Consider the following 12796-nt stretch of genomic DNA (forward strand, 5'->3'; position numbering starts at 1 on the left):
TAGCATTGTTGTAATATTCGCCATTTTAGTGTTGGGCAGTTGGCTGTTAACAGCGTGTAGCGTTGCGCAATTGGAGGTGAGCCATCAGCAGTGGTGAATGTGGAGAGTGAGATGGCGGAGTTCTGAGAGCGGATGATCTGGACCGAGACAGTAAATTTGTAAGACTGGATGTCATGAACTGATTATGACTTTTGTACATAATTAAGGTAAATACATTGTTTGTTCTCTATCAAAATCTTTCATTTGCTAACTATGCCTACCAGTAGTTAGTGCCTTCAGTAGTTAGAATCTTTTATTTTTCTGGCAGTATTGGCACTCGCTGTATTGCAGCAGTTCGAGTAACGAAGAGTTTTGTGAGGTAAGAATTCATGAAAGGTATAGGTTATTGTTAGACAGAGCCATTCTTTTGTAGGGATTACTGAAAGTCAGATTGCGTTGCGCTAAAAATATTGTGTGTCACTTTAGTGAATGCCTGAGTACGTTCAGTTTTGCTCAGCTGTTTGAAAATCAAATAACGTAGGGGTTTATCAGCACAGTAACTCATTAATTTTTCTGAGGGGACGTTACAAGATCAGTACTATAAACATGTTCCGCAACCGATGTGCCACTGCACGTTGGTGCGCCGCCACAAAGTGAAGGTTGTTCCGTGAACGTACACGTAATTTTGTAAAAAATCAGGGATTTTGATTTCAGATATACCGTGAATTATTATGTTTTTATAGAAATTACATGTAATTCATTTCCTTCGAATTTAAGTATGAAGACGCTTCTTTTAATCTTTAATTATTTCATACCTGTAATTTCTTAGACCTTCCCGGTGTCACCTTGTAGAATCGGGTGTACTGCCGGTGGTCTGCGTCTTACCAATACGGTATTTCGACGTCGTAGCTCGGCGTCATCATCAGGTGTTTCCTGCGACTTGTCGATACGATGTCTGTGTACCATGTTTAAGCCCGGTGTTCCCTATGCCGTCCGCGTCTGCTGTTTCGGTTTCCGGCAGTGCTCTTTATCTATAGACTTTCCGCCTTCCGTCGGCGCCAGTTTCCGTTGTTTCCCCGGTGACGCCGTGCCAAGGCGTTCTCTACTAGGTCCGCACCCACCAGGAGCGTTCCCAGCGCTATCGAATCGCTGCAGATGTTTCTTATGCTGCTGGTGCCCCTGTCACTCCTGGCCTTGTGGGTTCGGTATTCCCCTACATGGTGCGCTGTCTGCCGAGTCAGGATGCTGTGGGAATTGCACATTCCGTCTGCGCACGCGTCATTTATCTGTCGTGGCGGTGGGCGCCCTCTGGAGTTGCTGAAGACCGATAAATGCCAGAAAATCCGTGAACGTTTAGAGGATCCTGCTTACAATCAACTAGAGAAAGACCTCACCGATGGAGTGGACAGGATGTCCTGGGCTCTTCTTAAAGAAACCGAATGGCTTGAGAAGGTTGTTAACCAACTGAAAGCAAAGACTCCAGTAACACCTAGACAATATAGATTATCCATAGTCGATAAAAAGGGTATACTGCTTCGCCCAATTGTAAGCAACTGGGTAGAGCCACCTACACTACGGCCACACTCCGTACGATATTAGCACCATATGTGGAAAAGTTCGTCCATCACATCCGCAACTCCCAGGATGTCAGTTGGTGACATCTGTCGATGACTCATGCCTACAACGATATCGTCCTAACAAGTGACAGGAGCGATGCGAAGGCGCTACGCCTCAAGTCGGCAACTACGTTCTCAGGAATAGCGCTCACGAGCAACAGAGGGATCAACATCAATCACCTGAAAACTCAGGCTCAACACATTCTAGGAGCAGGACAATCGGAACTCCAGAAGGCGGCTACCGCCACGATAGACTGCTGAGGCTTGCACGGACAGAATATGCAATTCCCACAGCAGCCTCATTCGGCAGGCAGCGCGCCTTGTAGGGGCTATTGAAACGACAAAGCCAAGAGAATGACAGGGGCACGACAGACAGCCGCAGCTCTCGCAACAGCATAAGAAACGTCTGCAGTGTGTCGATAGTGCTGGTAACGCACCTGGCGGGTAAGGATCTAGTAGGGAACGCCTTGGCACGGCCGTCACAGGGGAGAACTGCGCAAACGGGCGCGGACGAAGACGGAGAGCACCGCCTGAAATTGGCCTCAGTGGGCGCGGACGGCGTGGGGAATACCAGACACCGCCCACGCATAAATATGCAACTCGGCCAGCTTGTCGACCAGGAATTGATTGTGGTCATGTGATTAGAGTTCGCTCATTGCGGTGATGAGAGCAATCGGACACTTCACCACACTCGAGTGGCTCTCTCGTTAGACATAGACACTGACGGAGTGGAGCCACCAAAACGACGTCAGCAGCTACGGAACGTAATTTGGGAACAGTTTAAAGAGGAACTACAAGACTCTTTTGCTGCCATCCCAGACCATGATATCGTCGGTGCAGACGAGACATTGCGGCAGCTTACAGTGGACACACTCCGCGCTGTAGACGCTGCCAAACCCAGAGTTACACAAAGGCCACCTGACAGATCACGTCAGATCCCCCAAGGATTCTGCAGGCCATTCCAGATAAAAATAGGCTACCCGCGAATTGTAAATTACACCCCATCCTTCCATCAAACCGGCAGCGTCGCGAAATAAAAGTGGCCGTGGAAAGCGAGCGAAATCAAGACTGGGCAGGCAAAGTAGCCATGCTTCGCGTCGGAGATGGCCCTGCCTGGGGAATAACTTAGCACTTTTTAAGGAAAGGGGACCGTCTTCCTCCTCTACAATTTGACAGAGGGATGTCTGCGAGCCTGTCGCGAAGGCAAACGTCTTGACTGACAGCTCTGAGAACAATTTCACACCGATAGAGGATAATATAGACGAAGAACACACAAATACTGTACAATGGCTGCCCGTATTCCTAGTGGTTGAAGCAGGTGATGCCACTGAACTCGTCACTGAGGAGAAGTGTGCGTCCAACTTCGCTCTATAAATATCAGGAAGGCCTGCGGCTGTGACCATGTGGAAGATCGTAGGCTAAAACAATTGCCCTCTGATGCACTGCTGCTTATCACAAATACCTTTAACTATGTTTTCGAACTTCATTTCATTTGTGACATGTTGAAAGATCTGCTGCCCAATTTAAAAAGCAGGTCTTACATTTTAAAATGTAGCACGTTACAATACATTGTTCTTCACTCGTAATTTTTTTTTGAGCAATAAAATAGAAGAAACAACAATGAATTTGTACTGGAATAAAATGAGCATAAATTGAGGATTAGAAAACAGAAATAATATAAAAATTTAAGAATAAGCTAATAGATTACAGGAGATGTTTTTTATGTATGAAAGCCTCTCACTACCTGGCTGTGTAGGTGGGAGGGATCGGAGCAACTTTGAGCCGGTCCTAGACGGAGCAGCAATTTGCTTCGATCTAAGTAAATGTGATATTAACAAATTATTTTCAATTTTTCATTAAATATAGTAATTAGTATACATTTATCACATTAATTTTACTGTTGATTACTGGCAATTTCATTGCTTTTGCCTCGGGTGTTAGACGAGCCACGCCTCCCCAGGAAGCTTCTGGTCAGTGTATTTCTGTAACGTACGCCGTTATAATTTTTATATATTTTCTGTCGTTGGATAATGTTCAATATATGCTTTTTTCAATATTATCCTTGTTTTCTATATTATTCTATGAATCCGTATTGTGTTGTTCTGAGTTTGTGGATTCAGCCGAGTCAGTGGATGTGTTGTTGTCGGAATAGTTCCATGTGTTGACTTTTGGGGTGATTCCTTATTCTCCGTCTCATGTATGCTGTGTCGAGTAGTTGTGAAATTTTGTCGGTGATGGTGTTTAGCTCTAATCAGTCATCTGGCTATCTTATTCTTTGTCGTATGCCATTGTCGTGCTGTTGCGGTCGTATGTGTCTAAAAATCTAGCAATATAATGTGATGTGTTTCGCTGAGCAGATTTCTCCACGTGCTCATACGTCTGTGTCACTTAGTCCAACACGATGCAGATGTTTTGGGTAGGGGCCATGTCCCGGAATGAAGTGGACCATAACACGTGTCGGATCTATATATTTCATGTTCATTCGTTCTCGAACGTTCAGGAAGAATGTGTGTACTTTGCCTCCTTTTCCTGTTGAGTCCCATTCAGTCTGGTAAGAATCATTTTGCCATTTTTAAATTGTTTCTGAACACTCGGCTATTTCCAAGATGACAATGAGATGGTAGAATTTTCAGTCGCATATTTGTGTGAACTGGTCTTCTAGATGTGAACTGAAATTAAAACATCAAACAGAGAGAGTGTTACATCCATAGATAAAGAAATAAGGCTAGCTTTGTCAAGGACTCAGACTAGAATCTGCCGTCTGTGTGCCGCTAAGCAGGCACAAGCATCACGTTGAAGGTATGAGTAGAATTATCTACTTTAAATTTAGTATTAGAAATGTCTCTTTTCTACAGTAAATTAATGTTAATAAGTGAATGATCCATTTCGGTTTTATAATGCTAATAATAATAATAATAACAATTACTAGTATTATTGATGTAATAATTCATAATTATTATAAAATTCACACGATTCTGAGAGGACATTGGGTGCGCCTTTTTGAGTCTAGGCCCGTCTGGACGTATCGTAGTAATAAAAAGTTGCAGAACACAGCCGTACAATAAAGAAAAATAAAGGATATAATGAAACCAGTCAACAGATAATTACTTCATTAATACTACATAAGGTAACATAAATCACATAGTCCTTGCATGTTCAAAATGAGAAAGGCGCAGTCACTCTTTTTAGACCAATTACGTCATCTGGAAATAGCGTTTCCTACTAGTGCCACCATTCCACTTTCTTTAAATAATTCTGCATATAACAAAGAGCTTTCCTACTTTTACAAGCTGCCAAGGTATCCCAGTGCTGGGAACAATATTAACTGTTACGTTAACATATATTTTATATGTATATTTATTTTAGTTTAGGCTCGGAAAAGTTTATTTCTATGTATTAAATTGTGATCTTAATATTGTTATACTTATATCACTGTTAGGTCATCAATGTAAGGGTTATACTACATGACTCTTATTAAAAGTTTAGCTGGTTAAGAAAATAAATAAATCAATCAGTCAGTCAGCATACAAAAAACAATTTGCACAGTATCACAGGATAATTGTTCGTAAATTGTTATTCTGTTCTCTTTTTCACGAAAACTCATTTACATGTATAAAGAATATTCGTTGGTATATGTTCATTCAGGAAAATATATTTCAGTTCTAGGAGCACAGGATACTACAATAATGGTTTAGTGACAGGAAATCTGTTTGCTTGACCGAAGCTGGCACGCAGTTCCCCGGTGCATTACGTCACTCCGTATCTGCAAATGAAGTTTATACGGTACTGGAGCATGCGCAGCGTAAACGTTCGTTCTCCTTTACCGTTTCCACAGCTCAATCCTCACCCATTCCTACTATTCCCATGACCATCAGACCGTTCGATGGACTGATTTACGTGTTTGTTTTCCCTGGAGAAATAACTGGCCTTATCCCGTACTGCCAAAGTCCTTCCCCCTACCTCCAAATGCCCCTTGCCCGCCCCACACACACGTCTAGCGCCCAGGACCCTCCACCAGTCTCGCCCTGCGTCGATACTTATCTCAGGACTGCTTGTACCCGAGGAGGACTCTAGAATTGGAAACGTCTTGCTTCTCCCTCTCTCCGAGCGCAGTTCGTGCCTTACTGCCACAGCACCGTCGAGTTTTATTCGTTTCGCCTTAAGCTACTTTCTCCCCTTCATGAAGCGATTCCAGAATCTCGTGGAATAGCCAGTTGCCACGAGAAAAACGAAACGACACAAGCGTGAACTGGCAGATTAACGATTGAATATACCATTCTGATTCAGGATTCGGGCCTATGTTTTTCTTGCACTTGTAAGTGTACGTTGAGTGGCTTCCGCAAATTCCTTTATGTTTCTGGAACTCACTGGAAATCTGCTGTTGTGTCGTCCGATAATTTAAGTCGTTTTTCCTCAAGCGAAGCGATGCAACTTTGGGCTGGGATATTTGAGTGCCTCTGTACCACTGGATGTAACTCACATACCCTCAAACTTTTAATGATTTAGGTACTTTCTTCAAACCAACAGACTAGCACTTTATATCATGCAGTTATAATGACGGAAACTTACAAACTTCTAGGACTTGTGAAGGGGAATGAGTACATAACATTTCTGATAGGAACCCAAGTCCGAAAATGTATCGTTTCCGTCCTACGACGTTTTCAAATCAAGTGTTTAATTCATCCACTTCTACTTGGGGAACTGAATCAGGTCGGATGCAGTACAATTATTATGTAACAATTCGAAATGAAACATAATAAAACATCCGTTTATCACTTAAGCAAATTAGTCTTTATTATTATTTTAACATTACGTGTGCAATTGTTCCATTACAAAAAGAACCAGCCTCCGGTGCGTACAGAATGGTACTGTTGCATCTGAACAGCGGCTCAATGTGGCGACCACAAACGTTATTGAAGACGCTGTTCCAACGGAGCATGTTGTAGTACACAGCCTCCACCCCACATAGTGTCTCTTACTTTCTAGTGCAATGGCCAGAACTCGTTTCAGCAGATTTTTCTGTCTCTACAGGAGTCTCGTAAATTAAACTTCGCATACAATCTCATAAGACGTCTTACATAGGAGTAGATCCGGCGATCGCGGCGGCCACATGATAGGACCACTTCGGCCTACCTATCTTTCTCCTTACCGTCTGCTGAGATGTGTCAGAAACGCACGTGAGAAGTGAGGTGGTGCACCATCGCTTGGAAACCACATTTCTTGACAGACGTAGGCTGGCACATCTTGCAGTAATGGATCCAACACGTTTCGTAGGGAGATCAAGTGTGCAGGACTACTTACCTTGAATGGAAACAGACGCGAGTGAATTATATATGTGAACTGAGACCGTTGTGGAACGCACACGGTACGTTTTCGAAATGGGCTCCTATTCAAAATATTTTGTACTCTGCCCCCTGTACTAGTCCCAGCCATTACATAATCTGTACTTTGCAGTTCGTCACGTTTCGCTATTGAATATATACATACATTCACTTTCAGAAGAAAACGTACACTTTTAGCGACTAGATATAGGACGTTCATATCCAAGGGACTTGTACATTTGTATGTGCTGCAGAAATGAGTAGCATTAAAAACAAGTGGGCCTGCGAGTTCAAGGCCAACATCGATATCGTGGCGCAACACCACTTATCGGTAAAATGTGCCTGCGGCTCTCGTTGTCACTGTAGACCTTAGGTACTGGATCAGTGTGACTTCATCAGACGTTATAGAAAAAATATTTGAACGCCATACAGTTTTCATAAGCACTGGCTGAAATGTTGTCTCTCACCAGGACTGCAAAAAAATGGTTCAAGTGGCTCTGAGCACTATGGGACTTAACATCTATGGTCATCAGTCCCCTATAACTTAGAACTACTTAAACCTAACTAACCTAAGGACAGCACACAACACCCAGCCATCACGAGGCAGAGAAAATCCGTGACCCCGCCGGGAATCGAACCCGGGAACCCGGGCGTGGGAAGCGAGAACGCTACCGCACGACCACGAGATGCGGGCTCAGGACTGCATGCGTAGCGACGTCAGGATGACAACGGCCCGGCAACCACAGAATGTCACAAGACACTTCTGCTGTGAAAACCATGTGATAAAGATTTTTCTAGTGATCTAATGACCAGTGCTGCAAGTTTAAGAAAGTTAAGCTATGTATAATCATTCTCGCTTTACTGTACGACTGGTGTAGTATATATTTATTGCGCTAGTCCAGAGTTTTATTGAAGTTAATGTTTGAATTATTTGAATATTTGAGAGGACTGACAGGAAAACGTACAGCACAGTAGGTGTATTAAGGAAAGTTCCAAATTGTTTTAAGTTGTGCGGTTTTTTTCCTTGCTCTCGTTGATAGCTAGAAGATGATGTAGAGTAAGGATTGCGGTGTAATAACTAAACTGACGTCTGATGTGTTAGACAGTTTATTTTAATTTAGTGAAACCATCATGGAGGTATAACAAGGGGAGATGGCACTACGGCCGTACGCTGTATATTGCTTTGAACCGAACGCTTACATGTTGGATATCTCAAAACGTTAGCAGACTACGATTGCTTCCTGTTCTCAATTTCCGCAGGCAACGTTTTTTATAAATAGAAAATTTTACAGTGCTTTCTGGAACAGTGTGGCATTTCAGACGTTGTTTTGGGCTTTAATGAATATTTGATGCAGTAATACGACGAATTTCTCCTCGTTAATGTAACTTTCTTTTTGTTATAAGTTCAGAATAAGATGAGGAGAAGTATGGGAAACGAGAGGGCTGTTTTTGTAGCCCCTCATTTCTTTTATGCGGAATGACAAAACTGATGTTAGGTCTATGCCATCCCGAAAATGGTGAGAACTTATTTTGCTATGATTGGTCGGTTTCCAATCTTCTCTGCTCAAATTGTTCGCCCAGAGAGCCTTTCGAAATAGACTGATGATAAATTTAAAGTCAGATACCGGCAATAAAATCACTACAATAATAGTAAGAAGTGCAACAAAAATTCTTGAATATAAAAGAAAATATCGCCAGGACGAGACCACATAAGATTGACATGTGATTCCTTTAAACTTTATACTACAATGCTCATGATTAGTACACCAGTAAGTAATGCAAGTTGGCATTTTCGTCAAAACACTTCCACCAGAGGCTAATGTTTGGAGTAACTAATGTGGAGGAGTCGGCTTCATGTTTGTGACGTCCTCACAGCTCCCGTTATTATATATTTATGGAAGTAGTACATTTACTCAGCGGAAAAGCAAAATGCTCTGAAATGACATTCATTGTAATCGTATTCCACCAGATCTGCTTTTTTGTATCTTATTTACAGTACATAAATATATCGAAGCAATTATCAGTAAATGCACTTACACCGTAAGATACTTTTGTTTCATTATTTTTGTGGACGTGGTTCTGCCTGTTATCGATCTATGTCTCCGAGAAATTGTTTACTTTTAAATTTTCATCTTTTCTGAAAGTCTTTGATATGGTATGCAAAATTTAGGACTGTCTTAAGTTCTGAATTACCTGTCACCAATAAGATTTTTGTCGACGTTATCAGTATATTTACTATTTCTGAATAGTGTTTCTTCATTTCTTATGTTATTTATGTTTCTTGCCTAAAGCGGACGCTATCAGTCCGTTGTCTACAAAGATAAAAATTTAAAAACAAGTCATACCTGAGATACACAGGTTGATAACATAGCTTCATAGCTTGAAGACAGCACAGATGTATTCAACTCTGAGATAAGTTGAACTTCAGATTTTGCGTGCAGAACAATTCTGAATACAACGCAGTCAGATCTATACATAGGGCCCAGTTCTGTATAGTTTGATATAATAAACAGTTTGCATGTGGTTTTCACTCTGCAGCGGAGTGTGCGCTGATATGAAACTTCCTGGCAGTTTAAAACTGTGTACCGGACCGAGACTCAGCGTACACCCCGCTGCAGAGTTAAATTCTCATTCTCGAAACATCCCCCAGGGGGTGTCTAAGCCATGTCTCCGCAATACCCATTCTTCCAGGAGTGCTAGTACTGCAATGTTCGCAGAAGAGCTTCTGTGAAGTTCGGAAAGTAGGAGACGAGGTATTGCCGGAATTGAAGCTGTGGGGACGGGTTGTGAGTCGTGCTTGGTTAGCTCAGATGGTAGAGCACTTGCCCGCGAAAGGCAAAGGTTCCGAGTTCGAGTCTCGGTCCGGCACACAGTTTTAATTCGCCAGGAAGTTTCAGTTTGCATGTGTACTGAGGATGTAATATTAGGCCCCTATAGCGGATGGCCTCACCTGGACCGGACTTCGATATACTTCGAGAGCCCAGGATCCGAGTATAAGTGGATGGGTACCCTTTCTTGTTTAAAAAAAAAAAGTTCCTCATCAGATCTAGACGGTAGGTCTATAACTACAACAATTTTTTTTCTCGGATCCTTACGAATCTGGCCTCACCAAAATCTAAATCGTTCCTCACATATAATCACGGCTGTAATTATATTGTTGTTGAATACCGGAGCAATATCTTTAAAACGCCCTGAAGATGAGTTCGTTTATATACAGTCACTAATTTTTCACGTTTCAGTAAATTCTGTTTCTCTTCACTTCTCAGTTGACTTTTCCTGCTCCCGTTAAGGTATTGTAAGACACAGGTGAGTGAAATCATAAAGAAATGTTATTAAGTTCGGTCTAAGGACCACTGTTATTTCTCTTGCATTTCTAACAATCTGATCACCAGATTTCGTGGAACTATAGCACAGATGAAATTTCCATACACTCTACAGCAACAACAGATGCGTCTATGAGACAGGTATTGAATTTTTCATAAATGGCCTCCAATTAGCCGAACATAACAGTTGAAGCAGAGCACATAGTCCATTCCACGTAAACACAGCCCAAACCATTATGGAGCCACCACCAGCTGGCACAATTCCTTGTTGACGGCTCGGGTGCGTGGTCTGTGCCAAGTGAAATAGGGACTCATCTGACCAGGCCACAGTTTCCCAGTTGTCTAGGGTGCAACCGATGTGGTCACGATTGCAGGAGAGGCTATGCAGGCCATGTCGTACTGTTTAGCAAGGCACTCGAATCGGCATTCTGCTGTCATAGCCCATTAAAGCCAAATTTTGTTGCACTGTCCTAACGGATACATTCGTCATACGTGCTGCAGTGATTTCTGCTGTTATTTCGCGTGATGTTTCTTGTATGTTAGCACTGAGGACGCTACTCAAACAACGCTGCTCTCGGTCTGCATCGGCAACTGTGTTATCTGTGGTGACAGATACTCGCTGAAATTTTGTGTCCTCGGCGCACTGTGTGTCTCGAAACATTGAATTCCCAAACAATTTCCAAAATGGAACACCCCGTGCGCCTAGCTCCAACCTCCAACCACTTTTAAAATATGTTAATTCCAGTTTTGAGGCCATAAGCACGTCGGCAACATTTTCACATGAATCACCTGCGTACAAATGACAGTTCCACCAATGCACTGGCCTTCTATACTCGTACCTTGTGTACATGATACTACTGCCATTTGTACATGTACATATCGCTATCCAATGACTTTTGTCACCTCAGCGTATGTGGAACATACGTATATCTATCGTCTGATTATGCATAGAAGTTTGCAATAAATTAGGTACTGAAATTTCATTGCCACCTAGTAGTTAAATGCTGTTCGAAGGAACTATACAAGTTTGAATTTTCAAACTCACTCTTCAGATATTGTAGCTACGTCGAATTTGTACATTTTCGTAGTAAATCAAATTTACCTAAACAACAGAAACTGCAAAAAATCATTTTTGAAACAGACTTTACTATAACCTACAGTAATACATCTTGTTCAGTTCTGTATAATAATAGCTGAATTGTTTAGTTGAAACGTAATAATTTGACATTAAAATGAAGTACACTCTTCACAGTACGATGTACATAATCATACCTCCCATCATTCAAATAACGATTGCTGTTAGGAATTTTCTATGGAAGTATAGTCAACGTAATAAACTACAGTCATCGTCAAATTTTGTGGAACGTCAATATCAGAAATATTAGTTTATGTTTGTGAATGACGCATTTGCTTTCCTCTTAGGCCTATGTGCGACTGCAGTGTAACAAAACAATCATCGTCTTATTAGAATTACGTTTTACAAGTTTATCTGCGGACGAAGAAAGTACGAATACAACGCTCTTGGTTGTCTATAGACGCCGTCTTAGCCTAATAAAGTGCATGTACAGAAGGACCAAATGCCAGGTCGCACATAACTGTAGTACACTCATCCAATAATGGAAACTGTTGTACATATCATTTACTTACTACCTTCACGTGAAACTGCACATCGTACTCTCTGATATTGTAAAACTGAGCAGCTACCGCCTCCCGTGGTACATCTCCTGACACGATTTTCAGACGCACGGCAAGTATGTTGACTCTGTCCCTCATAAATATTTAGTAGGTATAAAATATTAATCTGTAATGCAATTTTGTTCCGTTACAGCCAGCCTTCGATGATATTCTCTTTAATGTTGCTTACATGCGGGCCAGATTTCCGCTATCGATTCCACTCTGAAATTGCTTTTCGCGTATTTTATGAATTTCATATTACTTTCGCCTACTTTGTAATGCTAATACCCTTACGTTCTTACAAAGTAGTATGTGATATTCAATATAAGTTGCTCCTATCTCGTAAACAAGATTAGGCTTTACCTTCACAAAAAGAAAGAAAAATTGAGAGATACAGCCTCACAAGTTATTTATGAGCATTTCCGAAATTGGCTGCTCCTACCCGTTGACAATTGTGTTAAGGATACCGTAGACTTAAGTACCATTTGCCAGAAGCTTTTCCTCTATACATGAAGTAACTGCTGCCTCTCATTACCGGTCTCACAGCTGTTCGCTTACCTGCTCGTCGACACAGACACACAGTAAAGGCTTAACATTTAATCGACGTGGCAGACTATTTAATGGACATCTAGTGAGGGCTAGGTTAGAGTCTACCATACGATAATTAGCCTCAGCAACCTCTCAAACTCATGTATGAATCATGTGTGTGTATCATCTGACAGCACCTCAAACGTAATACGTTCGAAGGCTTTACTTCATGCATTGGAAGAGCCCAGTCTCTATCGTAACCCTTATATTGGATACATACTCATGTTTTTCGTAACAAACTATCAAGAATAAGGCAAAAAGATGAATGTGTCAAGAGAAACTGTTTTATCATTAC

This window comes from Schistocerca cancellata, chromosome 5, assembly GCF_023864275.1.
Source record: "Schistocerca cancellata isolate TAMUIC-IGC-003103 chromosome 5, iqSchCanc2.1, whole genome shotgun sequence".
NCBI classification, from domain to species: Eukaryota; Metazoa; Arthropoda; class Insecta; order Orthoptera; family Acrididae; genus Schistocerca; species Schistocerca cancellata.